Source organism: Notolepis coatsorum (genome assembly GCF_963971535.1).
Source record: "Notolepis coatsorum genome assembly, chromosome: 11".
NCBI lineage: Eukaryota > Metazoa > Chordata > Actinopteri > Aulopiformes > Paralepididae > Notolepis > Notolepis coatsorum.
The window spans coordinates 133,818,526-133,832,141 of NC_140175.1; positions in this window are offsets into that span (position 1 = coordinate 133,818,526).

A 13,616-nucleotide genomic window follows, 5' to 3' on the forward strand; every position below is an offset into this window, starting at 1 on the left:
CGCACACCAAGGTGTGGCGCGCCACTCTGTTCCTCGGCTCCGACAGCGGCTACCCGGTGGATGACGCCCTCGCCACCGCCACTGTTCCGACGCGCACACCAAGGTGTGGCGCGCACTCTGTTCCTCGGCTCCGACAGTGGCTACCCGGTGGACGACATCCTCGCCACCGCCACTGTTCCAGCTCCCTGTTCCGACGCGCACACCAAGGTGTGGCGCGCACTCTGTTCCTCGACTCCGACAGTGGCTACCCGGTGGACGACATCCTCGCCACCGCCACTGTTCCAGCTCCCTGTTCCGACGCGCACACCAAGGTGTGGCGCGCACTCTGTTCCTCGGCTCCGACAGCGGCTACCCGGTGGACGATGCCCTCGTCACCGCCACTGTTCCAGCACTCTGTTCCTCGGCTCCGACAGCGGCTACCCGGTGGACGATGCCCTCGTCACCGCCACTGTTCCAGCACTCTCTCCCTCGGCTCGGACAGCCAGCCGCCCCGGTGGCGATGCCCTCGCCCCGCTGCTGTCCCTGTTACCTTTACGCATACGCCTGGGTGAGTTTTGATTGTGATGTCACTCACTCAGCGTAGTGCCCTTGCCCCCGTTCCCGCTGCTGTCCCTTACCTTTACGCATACGCCTGGGTGAGTTTTGATTGTGATGTCACTCACTCAGCGTAGTGCCCTTGCCCCCGTTCCCGTTGCTGTCCCTGTACCTTTACGCATACGCCTGGGTGAGTTTTGATTGTGATGTCACTCACTCAGCGTAATGCCCCTTGCCCCCTTCCCGCTGCGTTTCCTGTACCATTACGCATACGCCTGGGTGAGTTTAGATTGTGATGTCACTCTCCCAGCGTATTGCCTCTGTTTTTGGTTCTCACTTAGAATAGTATTTTTGGACTTTACATCTCCCCCTGTGTGTTTGTCACACGAAGATATTATTACTTTGTTCACTTTGTTATTTGGACTGTTCTGCACCTGCTCTGTTTTTTCCCTTTTGTGCATTAACTATCTCCTCTGTCCTGCAGAGCGGCCCAGATGATTTCCACCAGTCCTCCCAGTTCCTCCCTGTTCCCCAGCCCGCCTCCGCGGGCCTCACTCCCCTTCTAGTTCCACCTAGTTCCTGGTCCCAAGTTCTCCCTTCTAGTTCCACCTAGTTCCTGTTCCCTAGTTCTCCCCCTTCTAGTTCCACCTAGTTCCTGGTCCCAAGTTCTCCCTTTCTAGTTCCACCTAGTTCCTGTTCCCTAGTTCTCCCCTTTCTAGTTCCACCTAGTTCCTGGTCCCAGGTTCTCCCCTTCTAGTTCCACCTAGTTCCTTGTCCCTAGTTCCCCTTGTCCCCGTTTCTCCTGTTCCCTAGCTCTCCTGGTCCCTAGTCCTCTCTCCCTAGTTCTCCTTGTCCCTGGTTTACCTAGTCTCTAGTTCCTCTGTCCCAAGGCGTTCCCTTAACCTTCCCTTAGGCGTTCCCTTACTTTCCCATAGTGTTCCCTTTTCCTGCCCGCCTCTTAAAGGCACTTTACCTTCCCCTCTTGTGTTATTCCAGTGTTTTGTGTTTTCTCCCTTAAAGGGACAGTGCCCTTTTTCCCTGTTCACAATAAATATCTGTTTCTTGGCAAACCACCATACCTGTCTTGTGTTGTGCGATTGGGGTCGGTTACAAACCATAACACTCAAGCGTGTCCAAAAACTCTAAACAGTAAATGAGTAAATGAGTTTGAATTATGGGCACCAGTGATTGAATCCTATTGTTATTTACAGCTCCATGAAATAATGCAGATGGAAATAAAATAGCAATACTTTGTCTAATAGGGACGGCTACCATATAATTGAATTGAGCTGTAATTAACACAACACAAAGATTCAATGTCCCCGATGATGACATCACCAGGTGGCCACATTCAAACTAATTTACTTCCAATAACTGACTAACTAAACCAATGTGTGCAAAGCCTTTTAGAGTTATCGTACGCGTGTGCGATTACAGTATGTGCAAAACAAATCAGTGTTGTTTCTCTGTGAAGTCTCGAATTGATGTCCATATCAAACATACCATTGCCAAGTGTGTTTAACTTATTAATAGCCAGACCCGAGATATCTCGGGTTTTGATCCTTTAATATTCTTCCTCTGATCCCCTTTCTAAATCATCATCCGGATCATTCTAGCCATCCCTGGCTCGTTTGTATATGTTTGAATTGCAATGCCGATCGACTATCACCAGGTGGCGGTATCGCCCGTGTCTGAAATGCAATGGCTTGGGGTTGATACACAACCTCACTTTTTTTCTTCATTGGTAGGGGCTCCTCCTCCTGCTGGAACAGAAATTCACATTGATCGCCTCGAAATTCCGTTGCCTACGCATATTTGACCATCGAAACGTGGATAGACATATACACTGGTAATCGCGATGGCGATGCGATCACTTGGAATTCTTCTTTTTGGAATACCTTCTGGCTAAGGTCAGGTACATTCTATGTCTACTTTACCGAATCTGAAACGTGTTTTTCTAACGATTACAGTTCTGTGTTTCACCGGACGAAAAACATGCTCGGCAAACACGATCACAGTTTTGAGTTAACCCCCCCCCCCCCCCCCCCCTTGATGATTTTGTGAAGGTACATATATACATGTTATATACCTTTGATTTTCAGGGGATAAACCAGAACGGTTTGGGCTTATTGCACATAACACGTTTCATCTCGTGATCTATGAAAAAATACTGGATTTTCTTGGAAATGCGCGATGTTTAGCGTGTAATAAACTACAAACTACAGTGTGTGTAGAAACAAACAATTTTCCCATGTTGCACTACAAGTAATATCTGTAAAAATGAGCCACACCATTGTCTCCACAGCTATAACACAGAACACACACACAGCTTCGCAAACATATTGAAACGACCGCGGAAATGACTATCAAGCTGGCAATCTAGCTGTAAAGATATGCGGGATGCGCGGCAGTCAAAGAGTTAAAGTGCACACGTAACGACACCCCTCCTCCAAGTGTCTGGGCCGAAAGGCTCATTATTCACACTATATGCTCAGTGGACGCAATGCATTAAAATATACAGTTAGAAATGTATCCAGACCCTCAGACATAAACGAGGCTGGTGACTTGGAAATAATTGACTGTTTCCATGCGGAAAACAGCCAGTGATTCCGTGGCTATAATAACAGCAGTTAGGTCCGTTATTACAAGATGTCCTCCTGAGCAGCTGTGGCCCGCGGGCTTCCCAGTCCATTACAGGAGCCGACAGGACGGATCAACGACCGCCACCCTTCACTCTAATTATACATCCGCTAGTGCCCTTCCTCAAATCAACCCCAAACGAGTATTCCAACCAATCAAACCGCCACACTCCAAAGAGCCCCCGGCTACATCGACCCGCTGGGGTCTGTGTCCGTCTACGTGTGTTTTTAATTGTTTTCTCTCGACGAGGAGTGAGCGAGGGCGAACTTTTGGGACTGACGGATACGTCGCTGTCCGTTAGAGACGCTGGTGTTTTTGTAAAAAACGCCTTCAGTCTGTTTTGTCTTCATTGATCCGTCTATCTGTTCGGTGATGGATCTATGAAGCCCTGAGGCCCAACATCCCGGGTCTAATCCAGGCCTAGAAACTCGTCCCTCTTCTCTCTCTCTCTCCCGCCTGCTGGTTTCCTCTATTAAACATGAAATGACCTTAAAAAATAAAGAGTATGATTTTTTCCCCAAGCCAAAACAAATTGTAAGTCTCTAACTTCACGTATGGACTCATACTGAAGGCTGGTCTGATCCATTATCATTAGTTTACGCCGGGTCATTGAATAATGATTGAGATATCATCTGTTTTTCTCCATTAGGGAGATCTAACATACTGTATTTCTGTAAAAAAAAAAAAAAAAAAAAGGCAGAAAATCAAGTGGTTTTGTTTTTATTCCTGACATGCTAGTCGTCGTGGCTCTTGGTATGGAATAGTAGCCTAACCTAATTGAGCCCGGTGTCGGCCCAATATCAGACACCTTAATGGTTTGAGTGCATACAAGCCCGAGAGTTAACCGTGGCTGTTATGGGTCTCATGGCCCTTTCAGACCGGACGTGGTCAGGGGCGCCACTGCACTCTATAACCCATTATGTGCAGTGGCTTGAGCCCAAACTTCATCTGTGTTGTGTGTAGGAGATACAACTCCCTTCCCCCACCTGTCTTTCATCTCCCTCACTCATCTTCCCTCCCTACCCTCATCCCTCATTCCTAACCCCCAACAAACCCTCCCCCACCTTTCCCCAAAATGCCATGACACCCCGCCTATACCTATGGCCCCCACCCCTCTCAGTTCTGTAGGTATAAAGATGTTGAAGATCGTTGCGGCTGGGTGGTGCAGCGGACATTGCGCTTGTCACCAACGCATGAGACACCGGTATCGAATCCGGCTGTCGGCATTGCCTCCGGCTTGGGCCGGCCGTCATACTAACTCAATTGGCAGAGTCAGCTGGTGGGAAGTCGATGGCTGGTAACTTGGGCGTTGTGGACAGCGACTCCTACAGGTCGGTCAGGGCGCCTGCACAGCAGAGACAGGAAATGGCGGGGGCAGTGTGAGCCTCCTACACGTTACACCTCGCCAATGAGAGTCCGCGCTGGCAGGTGAAAAGATGTGACAGGCTGCCTCCACATGTATCGGAGGGGACATGTGATGCAAGGCTTCTATCCTCCCTACAACCGGCCAGTGGGGGGCACATGCGAGCAATGATCAGGACAGGGGAGGGAGAATTGGCACGAGAGGAAATTGGGATGGGAGAAAAATCACAGAAAAAAGGAGGAGAAAAAGTAGATAAAAAAGAACATCCGGTGGGGGCTCTCTCTGCCCGGGTGTCGTAGCTGAACACTTGATGGAGATGGGGGCGCTTGAGTGGCGCACCACGTTACTGCACTGCAGACCTACGGGGTCGACCCGGGTTTGTCTCCCGGTCCCGGACGTACATTTGCTGCATCTCCTCCCCCCCCATATCTTCTCCTGTTCTTCCTCTCCTCTGCTCTCTGTCGGTCACGTCTGACCAGAATAAAGCTGTAAAAATGCTAAAAAAAATTATATTAAATTTTTTAAAGAAAAATTCATGGAGAGCCATCCAGCCAACTCTGACTATTTGTATTGATACTTTGACTGAGTTAATAAACTGTATTAACCAGGTCTCTGACTGAGTTAATAAACTGTATTAACCAGGTCTCTGACTGAGTTAATAAACTGTATTAACGTTAGGTTATGACTATAACCAAGTTCTGTTAGTTAGGGGCGATGCTTGGCTTCGCCTTCTGCACTATCTCGCGTACGTGCACGCGTACTGAATAAACCACAAATGTACCTCTAATACCAGTATTAGTCTGACCACACCCCTCATCAGCTTACCTTCATAAGCAGGTGTGTGGTCACCTGCTCTCCTCCTTCCCAAGCTTTCACCACAAGGTGAGGTCAAGGGCTGCAGCGGCCGTCCGAAGCCAAGCATCGCCCCTAACTAACAGAACTTGGTTATAGTCATAACCTAACGTTCTGTATCGTTAGTGGCTTAGCTTGGCTTCGCCTTCTGCACAAGGGAGGCCAAGCGGAGCCACTTGGCTGACAAATACACCCCGCTGACAGCCCCCCAAAACCATCAGAACAGGGAGGGCCGAGCCCCCCCGACCCCCCCTAATGGAGGGTATCCCCCCTATTAGAGGCTTCACGGGAAGGCGACGGACCCGACCGTGCGAAGAGCTCTCAAGCAACTTAACGCACAGGGTGAGCAGACCGTGGCTTGACCCACGACTACACACACGCACAACCCGCATGCCACCCGGGAACGAACGGAGGAACAACCTCGTTACTGCCCCCAGAATCACGGGGTCAAGGGCAAACCCAACCCCGTGGCAAGGACGTAGCAGCGGAGCACGAAGGAAGACCCAGACCCACCAAAAGGACTGGACTCCCTGGAATGGGGGCCCGGAGAAGTCCATGATGCCAGCATCAAGACCCCACCAGGTGGGCACGTAGTGCCCCGCCCCCCACATCGCCAGCGTATTCGGACAAAGGCCCCTCAGTTACTGCACCTGGTATTCCCAGGCGGAACCAACCAGGCCAGTAAGCCGAGCGGGCCCCGTCCCCCCAATAGTACACCGCCTGGCACACTGACCCTGCAGAATAGGCAGTCAGCATGGCCGTAAGCACACAAAAAAGGTTAACCAACGGAAGCAGGCAGCGCACCGGGGAAAAACCAGGCAACAGGCTGTTAACCCTAGCCTGGAGACTGCGGACGAGACAGGCGCCAGAGGGGACAGCTGAACACAGCCGCCCCGGCGGAAGGAGCGTAAGCTGGCGGTGTTGCATGACCAAGCCTCCATTTAACAACCCCCACCCAGAGGGGTCGAGGCAGAGAAGGCTGACACGATTGGCAGACGTCATGAACGTGCAGGGGCACCCTCAACCGGTGAACCCGGGAGTTGACACTGCTCCAACACACCAGGGAATCAACCACCTCGGTGTTACCCAATGCGGTGGTTGTTCCTATAACCCCTCAAGAAAAAACTCCAAAACACACCTGCGGGTATACACCGGCTATACCGCAGTACAAGTGTTTCAGTTTCCAAAAAGGGTTAACCCAGGCCTACGGGTCGCAAACATCACTTCGGACCGGGCCTGGCGGTACGGGAAGCACAGGGTCACCAGAGGAGGTCAAAAAACCACCCCCACAGGCCCCTCTTCGCCATGCGTGAGAGAGGAGCGAAAAACAATGGAGAACCAGCCCCTAAGCACACCGTACCTGGTATTCCCCGGCGGTCTCCCAACCAAGTACTAACCAGGACCAACCTGTGTAGCGGCCGAGATCCGACGAGATCGAGCGCGTACAGAATGGCATGGCTGTAAGCCATGACGACAGTGCTGAGTAAAAACATACCCAACCAGGGTCTCCATAGCGCTTAACCCTGTGACACCCAGACCGACCTGGCATTTTTCCCCCTGAAAAAAGCCCAAGTCCCTCAGGGTACCAGAACAGCAGATCTGCATCCCCGGCGGACAACGGGTTCAACTGATCTGGACCAGCGTGACCAGAACCAGTCCCGTGCCCTAACCACGCCGACATGCCCCAGGAAAAGGGCAGATATGCGTGTTGATCTTAACATGAAAAGAAGGCGCCACCCAGACGTCGGGACGAACCGCGCCTGGTGGCCCACCCCAAGGGCGTGAGACCCCACTACATATGTTCAGATCCATCCCGTCATCATCCCCCAGACATGAACGAGGATCCGTCGACAACCCACCCAGGTCATGGGATGTGGTCGCCGGAAGAGGAAAAACCCCCATCTCAGTTGCTTTATAAAAACGCTGTTTCAACCACAAGCAACTAAGGCGTGCCAGTCAATCGCCTGTTTACAGCGAGCTAGCACTATACGTGCGTCGGGACACACCCCCATCAATGAACAGGCTATTTAGACCTGCCATTGAATCCCCAAGGCGCCCAGGGGAACGACAAGAGGGGTGTGACACTCCCTAACTCCAACACTTCTGGAATAGAAAGAAGGAAGCATCAACAGTATGTATCCCAGTCTACACAGCCGGGGTAAAAAATGTACACATTTTTACATCCCACCACCCTCCCATAGGAAAGAGACGGGGATCCCCAGAGAGACTTCCCACGCGAGCTGTACAGATTGAAAAGAATATATTGCACCTTGAGCCATGTAAAAAACTGGTTTTAGGGCCTCCGGGGAAGAGGCACCGAACCCATACACACTCAATAAACGAATTGAATCGAATATACATACAATAGAAAAGGACCCTTCTAGAGGGTCCACTCACTTTGACAATCTGAGGAGGAAGGCTCTGTACTCTGATGGAGGCTTCCTCACATGGATCACATGGAAGAAGGAGTCCGAACTCACAGAAGGCCTGAGTAGGCGCTTGGTGAGGAGGAGCCCTGACCACCCCCCCTGAAAACAGATCCATCACATGGACCTGAACAGCACACGGAAGTCCTACCAACAGAGACGCGCACGGTGACGTACTCTATGGCGGGGGAATTCCTGCGGTGCACACGCCCAATATACCAGGCCGTGGGACCAGGAACTCCCTCCCCCCCCCCCCCCCCCCCCCCCCCCGTAACGTGCCGAACCGCCACGTGACGGGAACCTTGAAGGACAGGGGGTGTACCCCTGACCGACAGAACAATGGGGAGAGGAAAGGTTACCAGTTCACCCCTTTACGACCCCACACCCATGATACGACGTAACGACAAAAAGAGAATATGACACAGTCATAGTCAGCTCTATGAAGCGTTTCACAGCTCCACACAGCGCACGAGCTAACCTGCTATCTGATTTTTACTAAGGAAAAACACAGAATAGAGAGGGCTCTAAGAACCCCGGTCCAACATACACATGTGCTTCTGTGGCCAGTACAACCCAGTTGTAGGTCACATGACACACACAACCCATCATCATCACAATGAGAGAATACATCATTCTTGATTAGTATCGACCACAGGCCTTGCTAAGCACACGACAGCAACCAAACCAATTTCCCTATAGGAAATAAGTTTCTCCAGCAGATTTAGCACAACCTCAGCAATCAAGCTGAGAATTACATCGTATCCCTACCACACAAAAGACACAATTAATGCACAACATGTCTGATAGGAGGTGATAAAGTCCCCAGGGAACCGGGGGGGGAAACACAATCCTCCTATTTCACCCTCAATACGGCCAGTTAAAACAGGAAAACCTGTTAATGTGTGAACTCACTGTTCATTGTCATTACAGTCTGAGAAAGAACATTCTTTTACTCACTCGTCACCAAGCATAGCTTCATAGGTTAGTTGCCTTAGTAGTGAGTACACGGTACACATAAACACCATGATGTTTCTCACACAACAACCAGATCAATACATCACGACCTGCACGGAGAAGCTACTGCCAGTGACAAAAACAGCTCACACACAACCCGCAACGTATCTCAAATGCATTGCAACAACACACGTTTTGGGAAAAAACACCGTCATTCACAATACATTTAGCAAGGTAAAACCAGAAGACGTGTTATGAGGGTCTGGCCAACCCCGTACCTGCCCGGAACGCAGATCAGCGAAGTGCAGTCACAAGCGTCCCGTGTTGTTCGATCCGGGCAGCGTCGCCGCTCCACCAGTCGCTACAGTCCTCTTTGTTGACGCAATCCCCGTCTAGGCTCGGGCAGGGTTGACGAACATCCCCTGTCAAGGATGACGTCGTGGTCAAAAGTGTAAAACATGTTAAAAATCAAAGCACGTTCAACAGAATAGCATCAAGCTAACGGCTGCTCCAGCCGTTCGGGTGCTATCGCTTCCGCTCGCGAGACGCCGATCTACGACGCACGCGATCAGGAGCGAGCTCCCGGCGGCGCGCGAGAAGCCAAGCCACCCCGCGCCAGGCCACCGACCGGCTAACCGTAAGCTATGAACATGTAAACAATGACATAACACTCACCCAGACAGGCCGCCGTTCTGAACCCTCCTCACTTTTTAAGAGAAAAGGAAAAACAAGACGTCAACACCGCTTCACAACGGTGATAATAACACGTCCGGCGGAATCAGCACAGTACCAACTGGCCTGTATAGCTGACTTTGAACATGAATCTGCCGCTATCGCACATTACATGCACATATCCCCTCGTGAAGGAATACTCTCATTTGGATATGAAAGATGGGGTCTTAACACGGTGACAGAGAGAATCCACTCGTCCAGAACACACAGGGATCACCAGTGTCAATGGTCGCGGCCCACTAGTTAAAACTATAATGGTCGCCAGACCAAGGCCTTCTGTCGCCTAGACGGCTAAACAAAGGACCCTAGCCTGGGGCCGGTTTCCATAAACTTCGTCTAGTAGCCCCCATAGCACTAACAGACAAGTGGAGCCCGCCAGCAAACACTACTCACCCAACCTGGAACGCACCGCTCCTCACAACAGCGGCATGTCCGACAGTTCAGCTGTGGCTTGACAGGTTTCACCCCAACAAACACAGCAAGGAACTGCAGTTGAGAAGCATGCAGCGGCGTGCTCCCAATACGAAAACCGGTGGAGGGTTTGTAGAATGATCATCATCTTCTAGACACTCCAGTACGAAGACAATATCGCCGTATTTTCTCGAAAATAGTGAGAGAGAAAATAAAGATATGATGTCAACGTATCCTTGTTTCCCAAGCTGTTCCTAATCCAATTTCTTCCATCATGGTGTCAAGTGTGGGGATCTACCGAGGCACCTCTTCCTTGTGGTGAAAGCGAGAAGGAGGAGAGCAGGTGACCACACACCTGCTTATGAAGGTAAGCTGATGAGGGGTGTGGTCAGACTAATACTGGTATTAGAGGTACATTTGTGGTTTATTCAGTACGCGTGCACGTACGCGAGATAGTGCAGAAGGCGAAGCCAAGCTAAGCCACTAACGATACAGAACCAGGTATCTGACTGAGTTAATAAACTGTATTAACCAGGTCTCTGACTCAGTTAATAAACTGTATTAACCAGGTCTCTGACTGAGTTAATAAACTGTATTAACCAGGTCTCTGACTGAGTTAGTTAATAAACTGTATTAACCAGGTCTCTGACTGAGTTAATAAACTGTATTAACCAGGTCTCTGACTGAGTTAATAAACTGTATTAACCAGGTCTCTGACTGAGTTAATAAACTGTATTAACCAGGTCTCTGACTGAGTTAATAAACTGTATTAACCAGGTCTCTGACTGAGTTAATAAACTGTATTAACCAGGTCTCTGACTGAGTTAATAAACTGTATTAACCAGGTCTCTGACTGAGTTAATAAACTGTATTAACCAGGTCTCTGACTGAGTTAATAAACTGTATTAACCAGGTCTCTGACTGAGTTAATAAACTGTATTAACCAGGTCTCTGACTGAGTTAGTAAACTGTATTAACCAGGTCTCTGACTGAGTTAATAAACTGTATTAACCAGGTATCTGGCTGAGTTAATAAACTGTATTAACCAGGTCTCTGGCTGAGTTAGTAAACTGTATTAACCAGGTCTCTGACTGAGTTAATAAACTGTATTAACCAGGTCTCTGGCTGAGTTAGTAAACTGTATTAACGAGGTCTCTGACTGAGTTAGTTAATAAACTGTATTAACCAGGTCTCTGACTGAGTTAGTAAACTGTATTAACCAGGTCTCTGACTGAGTTAATAAACTGTATTAACCAGGTCTCTGGCTGAGTTAATAAACTGTATTAACCAGGTCTCTGGCTGAGTTAGTAAACTGTATTAACGAGGTATCTGACTGAGTTAGTTAATAAACTGTATTAACCAGGTCTCTTCTGAGTTAGTAAACTGTATTAACCAGGTCTCTGACTGAGTTAATAAACTGTATTAACCAGGTCTCTGACTGAGTTAATAAACTGTATTAACCAGGTCTCTGACTGAGTTAATAAACTGTATTAACCAGGTCTCTGGCTGAGTTAATAAACTGTATTAACCAGGTCTCTGACTGAGTTAGTAAACTGTATTAACCAGGTCTCTGACTGAGTTAATAAACTGTATTAACCAGGTCTCTGACTGAGTTAATAAACTGTATTAACCAGGTATCTGACTGAGTTAATAAACTGTATTAACCAGGTCTCTGACTGAGTTAATAAACTGTATTAACCAGGTCTCTGACTGAGTTAATGAACTGTATTAACCAGGTCTCTGACTGAGTTAGTAAACTGTATTAACCAGGTCTCTGACTGAGTTAATAAACTGTATTAACCAGGTATCTGACTGAGTTAGTAAACTGTATTAACCAGGTCTCTGACTGAGATAGTAAACTGTATTAACCAGGTCTCTGACTGAGTTAATAAACTGTATTAACCAGGTCTCTGACTGAGTTAATAAACTGTATTAACCAGGTCTCTGACTGAGTTAATAAACTGTATTAACCAGGTCTCTGACTGAGTTAATAAACTGTATTAACCAGGTCTCTGACTGAGTTAATAAACTGTATTAACCAGGTCTCTGACTGAGTTAATAAACTGTATTAACCAGGTCTCTGACTGAGTTAGTAAACTGTATTAACCAGGTCTCTGACTGAGTTAATAAACTGTATTAACCAGGTATCTGGCTGAGTTAATAAACTGTATTAACCAGGTCTCTGGCTGAGTTAGTAAACTGTATTAACGAGGTCTCTGACTGAGTTAGTTAATAAACTGTATTAACCAGGTCTCTGACTGAGTTAGTAAACTGTATTAACCAGGTCTCTGACTGAGTTAATAAACTGTATTAACCAGGTCTCTGGCTGAGTTAATAAACTGTGTTAACCAGGTCTCTGGCTGAGTTAGTAAACTGTATTAACGAGGTATCTGACTGAGTTAGTTAATAAACTGTATTAACCAGGTCTCTGACTGAGTTAATAAACTGTATTAACCAGGTCTCTGACTGAGTTAGTTAATAAACTGTATTAACCAGGTCTCTGACTGAGTTAATAAACTGTATTAACCAGGTCTCTGGCTGAGTTAGTAAACTGTATTAACCAGGTCTGACTGAGTTAATAAACTGTATTAACCAGGTCTCTGACTGAGTTAATAAACTGTATTAACCAGGTATCTGACTGAGTTAATAAACTGTATTAACCAGGTCTCTGACTGAGTTAGTTAATAAACTGTATTATCCAGGTCTCTGACTGAGTTAATAAACTGTATTAACCAGGTCTGACTCAGTTAATAAACTGTATTAACCAGGTCTCTGGCTGAGTTAGTAAACTGTATTAACCAGGTCTCTGACTGAGTTAATAAACTGTATTAACCAGGTCTCTGACTGAGTTAATAAACTGTATTAACCAGGTCTCTGACTGAGTTAATAAACTGTATTAACCAGGTCTCTGACTGAGTTAATAAACTGTATTAACCAGGTCTCTGACTGAGTTAGTAAACTGTATTAACCAGGTCTCTGACTGAGTTAATAAACTGTATTAACCAGGTCTCTGGCTGAGTTAATAAACTGTGTTAACCAGGTCTCTGGCTGAGTTAGTAAACTGTATTAACGAGGTATCTGACTGAGTTAGTTAATAAACTGTATTAACCAGGTCTCTGACTGAGTTAATAAACTGTATTAACCAGGTCTCTGACTGAGTTAGTTAATAAACTGTATTAACCAGGTCTCTGACTGAGTTAATAAACTGTATTAACCAGGTCTCTGGCTGAGTTAGTAAACTGTATTAACCAGGTCTGACTGAGTTAATAAACTGTATTAACCAGGTCTCTGACTGAGTTAATAAACTGTATTAACCAGGTATCTGACTGAGTTAATAAACTGTATTAACCAGGTCTCTGACTGAGTTAGTTAATAAACTGTATTATCCAGGTCTCTGACTGAGTTAATAAACTGTATTAACCAGGTCTGACTCAGTTAATAAACTGTATTAACCAGGTCTCTGGCTGAGTTAGTAAACTGTATTAACCAGGTCTCTGACTGAGTTAATAAACTGTATTAACCAGGTCTCTGACTGAGTTAATAAACTGTATTAACCAGGTCTCTGACTGAGTTAATAAACTGTATTAACCAGGTCTCTGGCTGAGTTAGTAAACTGTATTAACCAGGTCTCTTAAAGTTTCTTTAATAGTTGTCATACAGAAGTACAGAATACTTTTATACAAAATGATTCTTACTGTTACGCT